The following is a 14,624-nucleotide window of genomic DNA, read 5'->3' as shown; positions in this document are numbered from 1 at the left end:
TTCAGCTGCGGGGTAAATCTAACAGGTTTTCTTTGGTCTGTATTCAATTTATCTATATGTTAAAATGAAAATAAAATATTATAATATAATATTATAAATATAATATTTCGTTTCATTGTAATGGCTGCATATACACATATCCCTGAACTAAGTACATTTCCGCAGCTGTTATTATACTTAAATGAAAACCAAAGGAGGCAGTGGTATTTTATATCCTATTTCGTTTTATTGTAAATATACAGAGAGGAAAATTACAGGATTCGCGTCGTCGCTGACATCACACTCCCCAGTCGAATGCACGAAGTCAGAACTAACTACCGATGATGCACGTCAAAAATCAGCGTACCTTTTTTTTTTTAAATCAGCGTACTTTGTATTGAGAAACGCGCGCAGACCTACGTCACCAGTCTATTTGCCTAATCTACCCGGTACTTTACACCGTGGTGGAAACGCAGAAAGCAACAGGTCTGGGGGGAAAAAAGTTCCTGGGAAAAAAAGTTCCTGGTACAAATGTTCCGGGTAATTTCGGTGGAAACGCGGCAATTGTGAAGGGCAGGGGCGATTCTAAGATTTTGATTTTAGGGGGGCTCAGCCCCCAATAAGGGTATGATTAAAAAATATTATTTTACTATTAGGGTAGGGTTGTATACTACTAACCTTATTGCTATCCACTATTCCATTGTATTCCCTGTATTTCATATATGGGAGTAGGAGTACTGACTGAGCCATATATAACACTGTAAAAAAAACTAATACAGTTTTTTACATGTGACCAGTCACTGGAAAATTTTGAATTGGGAATGTAGATATTTTTTTTTATTTTTATTTTTTTTACAATAAAGACTTCCTGATTCAGTATTAGGACATTCATGTTTATCCTTTGATGATACCACTGCTTTTTCTTATGAAATGTACGTGGAAATTGGCAGAAAATTAAAACAACATAAGGGTTCAATGACTGCAATGAATCTTGGGAACACAGTGGTATTGTGTGTGTGTGTGTGAGGCTGTCTGTTCTATTCTCACCTGACTGTTGCTCATTTGCAGACCTACTCCCGCACAACAAAAAAAATGTTGTATATCCATCTACAATGAAATATAAATTATTATATTATTATTATTAATTTTTAGTTTTTAGCCTTTATAATCAACAATACGGTTGGTTATACATCAAGTCAGCCCCTGAACATTTATTTCATTTCAAATCATTTAACTAACCAGCTAATATTCATTAAGAATATAGACAAAACATGTATTAATGTAATTGTCTATTGGCAATATGTTTAATCTGTTCTATATTTATTTATATTTATTAAAAATAACATCATTATCAATTTGCCACTTCAATAAATCAATTACTTAAAAAAAAAAAAAAAAAATCACAGATCCCTTTACTCTTACTCTAATATATGTATCATGATACACTAATGATTAATTATTACTTCATACAAAATTATGTTTAATAATAGAAAACAAAATAACTCCACATGATGATTCTCGCTCTGTGCCATTTAGTACTTTCAGACAATGATGTGTGTCGTTAATAATTTATTTTGCATGGCTGCATAATGTAATGCCGAAATACACAATAATATGTTTTCAATTTCAAAAAGTAAATTAAAATAAATCATGATCGTTTTCTAAAGTATGTTTTCATGGGTGTTAATCGCTTCATTTTTGTTGGAAGAAAAAACATCTGTCACACTGTGATAAAGGCTGAAAGTGAAAGCAGCGAAGACGTACTGGTATTGGATGCGAGAACACACACACCACACGCACACGCACACACACACACACACACACACCTTGTACTCTCTGATGTTCGCTCTGCTCGGCGCCCCTGTGGATTGAAAAACGCGCTGAATCCGTGCAGACTCAGATCAGGGGAGGAGCCGGAACTTGATGCAGCTTGCCACCGTCTCAAATGAGTTTTTAAAGGGGACTGAAGCGATCACTAATTAATTAATCAAATAATTTTTTAGGGGGGCTGGGCATAAGTTTAGGGGGGCTGAAGCCCCCCTAAAAAGGGCCTAGCGACGCCCCTCGTCCCAACGACCAAACTGGCACGTTATGAGGACGTCCCTATAAAATACCATATTGGTCGCAGCGACGTACCAAATAACGTTCCAGTGACGTAACTTTGTGATTCCCATATCCGTTGTGGCGACGTTATAGTGGAACGTCGCTGGAACGTGATGAGTATGTCCTGACGACCAAACTGGCACATTATGAGGACGTGACATTACAGGATCATATTGGTAATTCATATTTTCACCTCACCCATTACCTTGAAATACATAAACTATATATAACTATATAAATTCATATATTACACAATATAAACAATAGACAATGTTTGTCTTAAGGATGGGGAGATGGTTAATGACGTTATCAGTTTAAATTATTAATAATTATCAGTAAACTTATTGATACAACTCTACATAATTTAGCACAACAAAAAATACATGATAAATAGATATGAAACAATTCAGCAGATACTGCACAAAGTAAAATTGTTTTGTGAGCGTCGTATATGAGGCTCCTGTTATAAATGTCTAGTGGTGATGTGCTTTAACATGCAGGAAAAAATATAGGCTAATTCATGCGCACGATTTTCGAATGAAATGTAAACGTAATCGTGCACGTTTTAGTACATCGAGGGAACAAATTAGGAAATCATGGACATGATTTCTTTCTTTTTCTTGCATGTCATGATCAGGACTCTGTGCTCACTACCAGAGGATAAACCTAAACAATATATCAATTACCAAAGAACCATATTTCTTGAGCTTCTCAGAAAAAAAAAACATTCATAAAACGTAAAGATATGAAAAATGAACAATATAGAGATTTCTAGCATCTCTCCTGTATTATTTGTTTTTAAGAAAATGAGCGTATTGACTTTCTCAGAAGAATCTGTGATCTGTGATTACTGACTGTGGAGAAGACTCTTTCAGACAGTGCTGAGGAGGCAGAGTTAGGTGCTGGACAGCTGATAGAGAAGAGGAAGAGTGTGTTTCTTACCCCAGCAGCAGAAGACAGGCTCTTCTGAGGGAAGGACAGGAGGCTTGATGCAGTGTTTTGCTGTAGAACAAGGCTCCTTCTCAGCACCTGATCTTCTTCAGAAAAGAGTTCCTCTAGTGTAGAGTCAGACACTCAAACTTCTTGCAAACTGGAATCTTTTAATAACATTTAGCATATTATTGTAGTCATGTTCATTGTTTTTATTATAACACATGGAAAGTTTATGAGAAAATTGTTAAACGTGTTCTTCCTCCTCTTCTTCATCCTGGGCCTGCACTGTCAACATCCTCTGAGCTGAAAGGGAGGATCATCTTGTTAATGTTGCTCATGTATGTTCACAACCAGTCAAAATCTGGAATCTTTTCTTTATGGTTTTCAAGAGAAGTCTCTTATGCTCACCAAGGCTAAATTAATTTAATCAAAGTAAAAAAAAAAAAGAGTAATATTGTAAAAAGAAATAAAAGTTTTCATACTCTTTTTCGAATATACTTTAAAATTTATTGAAATAATTATGAGGCAAAGCTGAATTTTTCAGTAACTTTACTCCAGTCTTCAGTGTCACATGATCTTTTTCATAATTCATATACTGATTTGTTACTCGGGAAACATTGCTGATTATCACAAATCAGTGCATTTAAATGCACCTAATCGCATTATTGCCGCTATGATCAAAGTGTACATCTGCTCATGACGTACATGATGTGAATCACATCTGCAGTTAGCTTACTACGGTTGTAAGTTCCACTGAACTCTATTGGTAATGAAGGAACTTGTGACCACAGCTGGTTGTAGTGAAACGCACCCCATATTAGAAATGATGGAGAAGAAAACTTAGCATTTCTGGAAAGTCGAATTTTTTCTTCATGATTATTTTATAAAACAAAGTTCAAAACATTGAAAAAAAGGTAATCTTTTGTAAAATTACAAAAGTCTTCTCTACCACTGGTATTCAATTTTATGCATTCTTGCTATTAGGCTCCCCCCAAAAAATAAATAAATAAATGTAACTGTAGTGTAGACAAAAAGTTTGGGCAGCACAACTGTTTTCAACATTGATAATAATCAGAAAAATTTATTGCGCAGTAAATCATCATATTAGAATGATTTCTGAAGATTATGTGACACTGAAGACTGGAGTAATTAATGCTGAAAATATAGCTGTGCATTATAGAAATAAATTAAACTTTTAAAATATATTTAAAACTTTTGACCAGCTGTGTACATTGCCACATTTAAATGAAAACTCAACTTGTAATAAACAATGCACACATTCTCAAAGAACTTACATTCTGGTGATTACTTCCTTCCCTCACTGCTGTCAGCTCCCTTCAGTCGTTCCCAGAACTCCTTGTTTTTAATCTTTCCCTCAAATCTACAGAAACAAACATCATTTTATAGACAATTTGGATAAGTCACGAATTGCAATAGTTATATAACTATAATCACAATGCTAAATTATATATATAAAATTATAAATATATATTGAATCGGCACACAATTATCGGGATAGTATTGAATTGGCAGATTAGCTTATCATCCCAGTCCTAGTTACCACAGTCAAAACAATGAAACTCTCTTCAAGAGCACACAATAACTAAGATTTAAAACTGTTAAAAAATGCTCAAAATATTGCACACATATAATACACAACAATATCTCTTCCTTTGGTGTTTTGAACATTTCTATGAGTAATGCTACACGCTGTGACTCTGTGTTGCTTCAAGTGCATCATTCTGCGCACTGGTTGTGTTTAGGCGCTGCACGCTGTATAGGAGACATACCCTTTCATATTATAATACATTAGCACAATGAAAGATTTTTGTTCTGTCCCATCTACCACGTTGCTGCCTTCATTACTGTGCTATACATTTAAAAGAAATGTATTTTTACACACACACATACATTATATACACACACACACATACATATATATATATATATATATATATATATATATATATATATATATACAGTACAGACCAAAAGTTTGGACACACCTTCTCATTCAAAGAGTTTTCTTTATTTTCATGACTATGAAAATTGTAGATTCAAACTGAAGGCATCAAAACTATGAATTAGCACATGTGGAATTATATATGGAATTATATACATAACAAAAAAAGTGTGAAACAACTGAAAATATGTCATATTGTAGGTTCTTCAAAGTAGCCACATTTTGCTTTGATTACTGCTTTGCACACTCTTGGCATTCTCTTGATGAGCTTCAAGAGGTAGTCACCTGAAATGGTCTTCCAACAGTCTTGAAGGAGTTCCCCGAGAGATGCTTAGCACTTGTTGGCCCTTTTGCCTTCTGTCTGCGGTCCAGCTCACCCCTAAACCATCTGGATTGGGTTCAGGTCCGGTGACTGTGGAGGCCAGGTCATCTGGCGCAGCACCCCATCAACTCTCCTTCTTGGTCAAATAGCCCCTAATGCCTTCAGTGTGACTCTACAATTTTCATAGTCATGGAAATAAAGAAAACTCTTTGAATGAGAAGGTGTGTCCAAACTTGTGGTCTTTACTGTAAAAAAAGAAAAAATATATATATTACACACACACACACACACACTTTTGCACATCCTGTCATACCGGTGACTGGGTGTTACTGCAATAGACTTTGCAGCATTAAGGTTAACGATTAATCAATTAATTGATCGTTAATTTAAGCGATGATCGATCATGGAAATGATTGAAAATTGACATCCCTACACAAAAGTATAGAAAATTCTACATTGATTAAAAAAAAAAAAAAACGACACTGATATCGGATCGGAATTACTGTCTCTTCTCATAGTGACAGCCAATCACATTAGTTTTTTTGGTATTGCATGCACTCGATTGGCTTGCGTCTGCGCTTGGGTATTTGCATAAGATGTTCTGACTGGAGGACGGCTGCATTGGCGCTTGAAAAGTCTTCAACTTCTATTTAGAATTAATTTCTAGAATTAATTTCACCATGCTTGACGTCACTTCATTTAAAAGTAAACGAGAGGCGTTGACGCCCCGTGTGATGGGGCATTATATGTCTGGATACTGCTGCACAAATCTTTCAACCTAGAGAAATGTAGTTCCAGCACGGCCTTACATCCAGGACAGCAGAATGGTCAGGATGACCTGAAACACATAACAAACTGAAATCAAATTGAAAAGTATTTAGTCTTGCCTGAGTGATGCTGAAAAAAACAGGTTTAGTTTTTCACCCAGGAGAAACTGCTTCCTGTCAAACAGTCTTCATGAAGAATGATCTCTTGATCCTGGATCCTTGCTGCCATCCACGCGGAGATGATTTGGAGGATATGTGGTTGTGTCTAAAGGGTAATGAATCAATGTTACAAGAATACTGATAGCAGCACTATTGATCCTGTACCTTATGTAAATGTTTTCAGTACAGAACAAGTCAGGAACCAAATTAGTACCAGTTCTTGAAACCCATCTCTACTTGTAACAGTTGTCTTGTTGCTGCTGCCCAGACTGTCTCTTCCCCTGATGATAAATATATGTGTTCATTTTAAAGCATTAAATAATACATTTAAATTACTAGGTGCTAACATTTCCTTATAAGGAACTCACTGAATCATTGACTCAACTGGTGGCAGTAAGGACCTGTTTTTATACATTCTATGGTAAAGACCTACAAAAATAAACAATTTGTTCACTTTTTGTGAAACAAAAGTATCAGATTAATTTGATAATTAAACTAGCATTAAAAAGCATGCATGTGAAAAACACCATTAACACCAATAATGAACAGATGACAGAATCTACAAGCCTGCCAATATATTGCACACATATAATACACAACAATATCTCTTCCTTTGGTGTTTTGAACATTTCTATGAGTAATGCTACACGCTGTGACTCTGTGTTGCTTCAAGTGCATCATTCTGCGCACTGGTTGTGTTAAGGCGCTGCACGCTGTATAGGAGACATACCCTTTCGTATTATAATACATTAGCACAATGAAAGATTTTTGTTCTGTCCCATCTACCACGTTGCTGCCTTCATTACTGTGCTATACATTTAAAAGAAATGTATTTTTACACACACACACATACATTATATACACACACACACATACATATATATATATATATATATATATATATATATATATATATATATATACAGTACAGACCAAAAGTTTGGACACACCTTCTCATTCAAAGAGTTTTCTTTATTTTCATGACTATGAAAATTGTAGATTCAAACTGAAGTCATCAAAACTATGAATTAGCACATGTGGAATTATATATGGAATTATATACATAACAAAAAAAGTGTGAAACAACTGAAAATATGTCATATTGTAGGTTCTTCAAAGTAGCCACCTTTTGCTTTGATTACTGCTTTGCACACTCTTGGCATTCTCTTGATGAGCTTCAAGAGGTAGTCACCTGAAATGGTCTTCCAACAGTCTTGAAGGAGTTCCCTGAGAGATGCTTAGCTCTTGTTGGCCCTTTTTCCTTCTGTCTGCGGTCCAGCTCACCCCTAAACCATCTCGATTGGGTTCAGGTCCGGTGACTGTGGAGGCCAGGTCATCTGGCGCAGCACCCCATCAACTCTCCTTCTTGGTCAAATAGCCCCTAATGCCTTCAGTGTGACTCTACAATTTTCATAGTCATGGAAATAAAGAAAACTCTTTGAATGAGAAGGTGTGTCCAAACTTGTGGTCTTTACTGTAAAAAAAGAAAAAATATATATATTACACACACACACACACACACTTTTGCACATCCTGTCATACCGGTGACTGGGTGTTACTGCAATAGACTTTGCAGCATTAAGGTTAACGATTAATCAATTAATTGATCGTTAATTTAAGCGATGATCGATCATGGAAATGATTGAAAATTGACATCCCTACACAAAAGTATAGAAAATTCTACATTGATTAAAAAAAAAAAAAAACGACACTGATATCGGATCGGAATTACTGTCTCTTCTCATAGTGACAGCCAATCACATTAGTTTTTTTGGTATTGCATGCACTCGATTGGCTTGCGTCTGCGCTTGGGTATTTGCATAAGATGTTCTGACTTGAGGACGGCTGCATTGGCGCTTGAAAAGTCTTCAACTTCTATTTAGAATTAATTTCTAGAATTAATTTCACCATGCTTGACGTCACTTCATTTAAAAGTAAACGAGAGGCTTTGACGCCCCATGTGATGGGGCATTATATGTCTGGATACTGCTGCACAAATCTTTCAACCTAGAGAAATGTAGTTCCAGCACGGCCTTACATCCAGGACAGCAGAATGGTCAGGATGACCTGAAACACATAACAAACTGAAATCAAATTGAAAAGTATTTAGTCTTGCCTGAGTGATGCTGAAAAAAACAGGTTTAGTTTTTCACCCAGGAGAAACTGCTTCCTGTCAGACAGTCTTCATGAAGAATGATCTCTTGATCCTGGATCCTTGCTGCCATCCACGCGGAGATGATTTGGAGGATATGTGGTTGTGTCTAAAGGGTAATGAATCAATGTTACAAGAATACTGATAGCAGCACTATTGATCCTGTACCTTATGTAAATGTTTTCAGTACAGAACAAGTCAGGAACCAAATTAGTACCAGTTCTTGAAACCCATCTCTACTTGTAACAGTTGTCTTGTTGCTGCTGCCCAGACTGTCTCTTCCCCTGATGATAAATATATGTGTTCATTTTAAAGCATTAAATAATACATTTAAATTACTAGGTGCTAACATTTCCTTATAAGGAACTCACTGAATCATTGACTCAACTGGTGGCAGTAAGGACCTGTTTTTATACATTCTATGGTAAAGACCTACAAAAATAAACAATTTGTTCACTTTTTGTGAAACAAAAGTATCAGATTAATTTGATAATTAAACTAGCATTAAAAAGCATGCATGTGAAAAACACCATTAACACCAATAATGAACAGATGACAGAATCTACAAGCCTGCCACTTGAGGGAGAAAAGGGGAAATTATTAATATCACATAATGTTACATTGAAAACATGATTTCGGCAGCCTCGGTCTAATTAACGTTAAACTTTATACAGCGGTTTAACGTTATATTCAAGTTCACAGGATGTCTAGCATGAGCATCATCAAGCTCGAGCGGCAGGCATTCAAACAAACTAATTAACGTTACTACGGTTAAAAATTGAATAATAAGAAAGTGTGCTGGACTTTAAACTTTGGTTTCAACAAGGACTTTTATTTTGATACTTATTTTGGGGTTTTCCAATGGTTTCCTGTTTTAAAGAGGAAGTAGGCCATATTCCTTCAGTGGTTTAGTTGTGCAAGGTACTCCATGTGGTTGCAAAGCTTGCAAAGTGTTAATGTATCCTGTTGTTTCATCTGTATTGTTGTTGGTTCTTTGCCTTGTGTGTTTGTGAATGCTCATTTATTTAATGATTTATCTATTTTTGTGAAATTCATGTTTGTGTATTTTTCTTTTTGTAGTTTCACACTTTTCATGATTAAACTTCATAAATTGCACCTTCGTGGAGTTTATTGTGGAAGTGTTTAGCGGCTGGATAACTGGATCCATTAAAACAGTGAGGACAGTGAAAAGATAAGCAGCAAATTGGAAAGATGGAGGGGATGCCTGTCTAACAACTGCATCTATTAGAGAGATAAAGGAATATCTCTGTGTGTTAGTCTACACAAAGATCATGTCTTCAAGAGAATCTAAATCATCACTGCGCCATCGCATGCACAAAGAAAGTGATGATGCTTGCTCAAGTTCTCAAGCTTCCACCTCATCAAGAAGCTCTACAGCCAGTTTAGCGGTTACGAAAGCTCGTGCGAGGGCAGAGGCAGCCAAGGCAAGAGCGGCTCATGCAAAGAAAGAAATTGAGATTAAAATGGAACAAGCCCGACTTCAAGCAACACTAGAGGCACTGCAAGAAGAGAAAGAAAAAGATGCGGCCATAGCAGAAGCAGAAATTCTAGCAGCAGCCTTCACAGAAGTTGACCATGTATCAGCATCAGAGTTTTCCAAAGAGATCAGCCTCCAACGCACTGCAGACTATGCAAGAGACCAAGCTTCTAGCCGTAGCTTACAGTGTAGTCCTGAGCACATGTCAGACACTAACAGCCTGGCCAAATTCATTGCACGCAGTCAGTTGGTAACTTCTGGACTGAATTCTTTTGATGATAAACCTGTAAATTATTGGGCTTGGCGATCATCTTTCAAAAGTACTATTGCAGACCTTGACCTTAAGCCAGAGGAAGAGATGGATCTGCTCATCAAATATCTCGGTAGAGAATCATCTGAACAGGTACGAAGACTAAAATCAGTTAATATTAGGCACCCTTTTGAAGGTCTACAAATGGCTTGGGAGAGGCTAGAGGAAATGTATGGTTCGTCAGAGGCAATTGAAAGAGCTCTCTTCTCTAAATTGGAAAGCTTCCCTAAGATATCTAGTAAAGATCTGTATAGGCTGTGTGATCTTGGAGACCTGCTTGCAGAACTGGAGGCAGCCAAGCTGGATGGCTATCTTCCTGGGTTGTCTTATCTTGACACCGCTCATGGAGTGAGCCCGATTGTAGGAAAACTCCCTTATAATATCCAAGAAAAATGGATATCATATGGATCGAAGTATAAGAGAGAACATTTTGTGGCCTTCCCACCATTTTCTGTGTTTGCTGACTTTATTCGTTCAGAAGCTAAAACAAGAACGGATCCCAGCTTTGCCATTTTTCCTTCAGCACCACAACAAGAAAATCGAGATAGATCAGATAAATTCAGGCAAGCTTCTATAGCTGTTCATAAAACCCAAGTCAACATGTCTGAAACAAGAAATGCTACGGACAGGATACGGACTGTTGATCCTCAACGATATTGTATCATCCATGACAAGCCACATCCATTAAAAAGATGCAGAGGCTTTAGAGCAAAAAGTCTTGAAGATCGTAAACAGTTTCTTAAGGAACATTCAGTATGCTTCAGGTGCTGCTCCTCAATAGAGCATATGGCAAAAAACTGCAAAGCTGAAATCCACTGCACTGAATGTGATAGTGATCGTCATGTGTCCGCTTTACATCCTGGTCCAGCACCCTGGAGGAAAACCGTCTCTCCTGTCTTAGAAGATGGCGGGGAGGAAAGTGAATTAACCAATCAAGAGGTAACATCAAAATGTACTGAAATGTGTGGAGTTGGAAAGAGTGCTAGAGCATGTTCCAAGATTTGTCTGGTTAATATCTATCCTGTGGGTAACAAATCAGAATCCAGAAGAATGTATGCAATTCTGGATGATCAGAGCAACCGCTCATTGGCAAGAACAGAATTTTTTGAAGAGTTTCAAATTGAAGGATCTTCTTTTCCATATTCACTCAAGACATGTGCTGGATTAACAGAGACAACAGGAAGGAGAGCTAGTGGCTACATTGTGGAATCATTGGATAAGAGTGTAAGCCTTCATCTTCCTACACTGCTAGAGTGCAATCAGATTCCTAACATTCATTCTGAAATTCCTACCCCAGATGCAGCGCGTCATTTCAGTCACCTCAGGGATATTGCTGATGAAATACCAGCCCTAGATCCAGATGCTAACATCCTCCTCCTCCTTGGTAGGGACCTCATTCGGGTCCACAAGGTCCGTCAACAGATTAATGGTCCACACAACGCTCCATTTGCTCAAAAGTTAGATCTGGGATGGGTAGTTATTGGAGATGTGTGTCTTGGAGGTGCTCATCGACCTGTTCATGTAGATGTTTTTAAGACCTCCATACTTGAAAGTGGCCGCCCCAGCTTCTTCTGGCCCTGTGAAAGTCAGTTCCACATAAAAGAGCAGTATGGCACCAAGCTTCAGTTTCAAGAGCATCTTACATCAAAAGGTGTAGGTGCTTTAGCAACATGTGCAAGCGAGGAGCTAGGCCAATCAATATTTGTCCGTACATCCAGAGATCACAAGCTTGCACTGTCAGTGGACGATGACAGGTTTCTACGCTTAATGGACAAAGAGTTCTATCAGGATGAATCCAATGGCTGGGTGGCTCCTTTGCCATTTCAAGTTCCCAGAAGGCGGCTTCCAAATAACAGAAAGTATGCTTACAACCGCCTATCCTCACTTCGTCATACTTTGGACAAACGTCCTCAGATGAAAGCCCATTTTCTTGAGTTTATGGACAACATGTTCTCTAACGGACATGCAGAAATTGCTCCCCCACTCAGGAAGGACCAAGAGTGCTGGTATCTGCCTTTGTTTGGTGTATATCATCCGAAGAAGCCAAACAAGATCCGTGTGGTCTTCGACTCCAGTGCACCTTATAATGGAGTCTCATTGAATGATATCCTACTTAAGGGGCCAGATCTCAACAATACTCTCCTGGGAGTGTTGCTAAGATTTCGTAAGGAGCCAGTGGCGATTACCGCTGACATTCAGCATATGTTCCACTGTTTTTTAGTCAGAAAGGATCACAGAGATTTTCTGCGCTTTCTCTGGTATCAAGACAATGACCCTGGTAAAGAAATAGTGGAATACAGAATGTGTGTACATGTGTTTGGCAATCGTCCCTCTCCTGCTGTTGCCATATACGGTTTGCATAGAGCGGCCAAAGAGGAAGAAAAGAACTTCGACAGTGAAGTTAAAGAGTTCGTTGAACATGATTTCTATGTTGATGATGCTCTGAAATCCTTCCCCAATGAAACCACAGCAATTAGTGCTCTGAAGCAAACTCAAGACATGCTTGCAGTAGCAAACCTCAGACTACATAAAATAATCTCTAATCGACCTGCAGTGATTGAGGCATTTCATCCTGAAGATCGGGCTGTGGATATCAAAGATGTTGACCTCTTCTTTGAAGATACTCCAGTCCAGCGTAGCCTAGGAGTGTCATGGAACATGGCATCAGATACATTTACTTTCCAAGCTATTGACGACAATAAGCCATTCACACGGCGAGGTGTACTGTCAACTGTAAACAGCTTATATGATCCATGTGGTTTTATTGCTCCTGTTACCATCAAAGGTAGGCTGTTGCTTCGGGAGCTCTCAATGCAGGCTGAAGACTGGGATTCTCCATTACCAGATGACATAAAGCCAGAATGGATCAGATGGAGGAACTCCTTACAAAATTTGCAAGATCTAAAGATACCACGAACTTACTCATCTTTTCCTACTTCTGAGGTTCAGTCAAGGGAATTGTGTATATTTGCAGATGCATCTGTAAAAGCTGTTGCAGCTGTAGCTTATCTGCGATCCACATCTCGAAATGACCAAGCAGATACTGGCTTTGTGTTTGGAAAGACAAAGTTGGCACCACGGCCAGATCTGACTGTTCCGAGATTGGAACTCTGTGCAGCAGTTCTAGCAGTTGAGATTGCAGATATGGTTGTAGAAGAAATAGGCTTGCAGTTCAATAGTATCCAGTTCTACACAGATAGTAAGGTTGTTCTTGGATATATTCATAATCGAACAAAACACTTTTATGTGTATGTGAACAACAGAATCCAACGAATTCTTCAGTAATCTACTCCTAGCCAATGGAACTATGTTCCATCAGATGTCAATCCTGCAGACCATGGTTCTAGATCTGTATCAGCTGATTGTCTCAGTAGTACAACTTGGCTTACAGGGCCAGATTTCCTTTTGAAATCACCATCCTTAAACGCCTTGCTTCAAGAGGATTATGACCTTGTTGATCTTGAAGTAGATCCAGAAATCCGACCACAAGTGATTTCATGTTTAACTGAAGTGCCTAATCAGTTCCTGACTCCTGAGCGTTTTGAACGCTTCTCCAGCTTGAGTAAGCTAATTAGAACGATCGCTCGTTTAAGCCACATCTCCCAGTCATTCTCCCATTCAACAAATAAGCCAAGATGTAGTGGATGGCGTCTCTGTAGTAACAGCCCTACAAATGAAGAGTTGGAAAAGGCCAGGATTGTTATTCTAAAGAGCGTTCAAAATGTAGCCTATCCAGAAGAGCTAAGTGATATAAAAGCAGGATGCAATCTCTCACCTAAAAGTAGTATACTGAAACTTCATCCTATTCTGGATGATAAAGGCCTTCTGCGTGTTGGAGGCCGTATTGCCCAGGCAGGTTTTGAGAAGGAAGAATGCAATCCTGTTATTATTCCTGGGAAACATCACATAGCAACTTTGCTTGTTAGACACTACCATCAAGCAGTCAAGCATCAAGGAAGGCATTTTACTGAGGGAGCAATACGAGCAGCAGGGTATTGGCTGATTGGCAATTTCAAAAGATGGGCAGTCATTTTCTCTTGTATGTGCACAAGAGCAGTGCACATTGAAGTTGTAGAGACATTGAGCTCAATAAGTTGAGCTTTTTGCAATAAGGGGACCTGCTAAGCAGATACGCTCTGATTGTGGCACAAACTTTATTGGAGCAGTACAGGAGCTCAAGATGAAGAAGGAAACTTCAGGCTCTGATCTTCAGAAGTATCTACAACAACATGCTTGTACATGGATATTCAATCCTCCCCATGCGTCACATATGGGAGGTGCTAGGGAAAGGATGGTGGGTATAGCCCGACGTATTCTTGACTGTATGTTGCTTGAAAGAAAGTCCCTGTATCTCACACACGATGTTCTTGTAACCCTTATGGCAGAAGTTTCTGCCATCATTAATGCACGCCCTCTCGTGCCAGTATCTTCAGATCCT

General features: G+C 38.3%; 1 protein-coding gene and 1 long non-coding RNA gene across 2 annotated transcripts in view; one reads left to right on the top strand and one right to left on the bottom strand.

Annotated features, from left to right (window-relative positions):
- The window catches only part of LOC127986041 (DNA repair protein RAD50), a 224,260-nt gene that overhangs the window by 159,550 nt on the left and 50,086 nt on the right, over positions 1-14,624 (top strand). The window lies entirely within an intron of this gene.
- Positions 8,414-8,812, bottom strand: LOC127986052 (uncharacterized). Its single transcript, XR_008160754.1, has 3 exons — positions 8,750-8,812; positions 8,596-8,662; positions 8,414-8,487 (listed from the first exon to the last, which is right to left on the bottom strand). It is a non-coding gene; the product is annotated as an uncharacterized LOC127986052 (long non-coding RNA).

This window comes from Carassius gibelio, chromosome B21, assembly GCF_023724105.1.
Source record: "Carassius gibelio isolate Cgi1373 ecotype wild population from Czech Republic chromosome B21, carGib1.2-hapl.c, whole genome shotgun sequence".
NCBI classification, from domain to species: domain Eukaryota; kingdom Metazoa; phylum Chordata; class Actinopteri; order Cypriniformes; family Cyprinidae; genus Carassius; species Carassius gibelio.
This window is presented reverse-complemented; position numbering and strand designations above follow the sequence as displayed.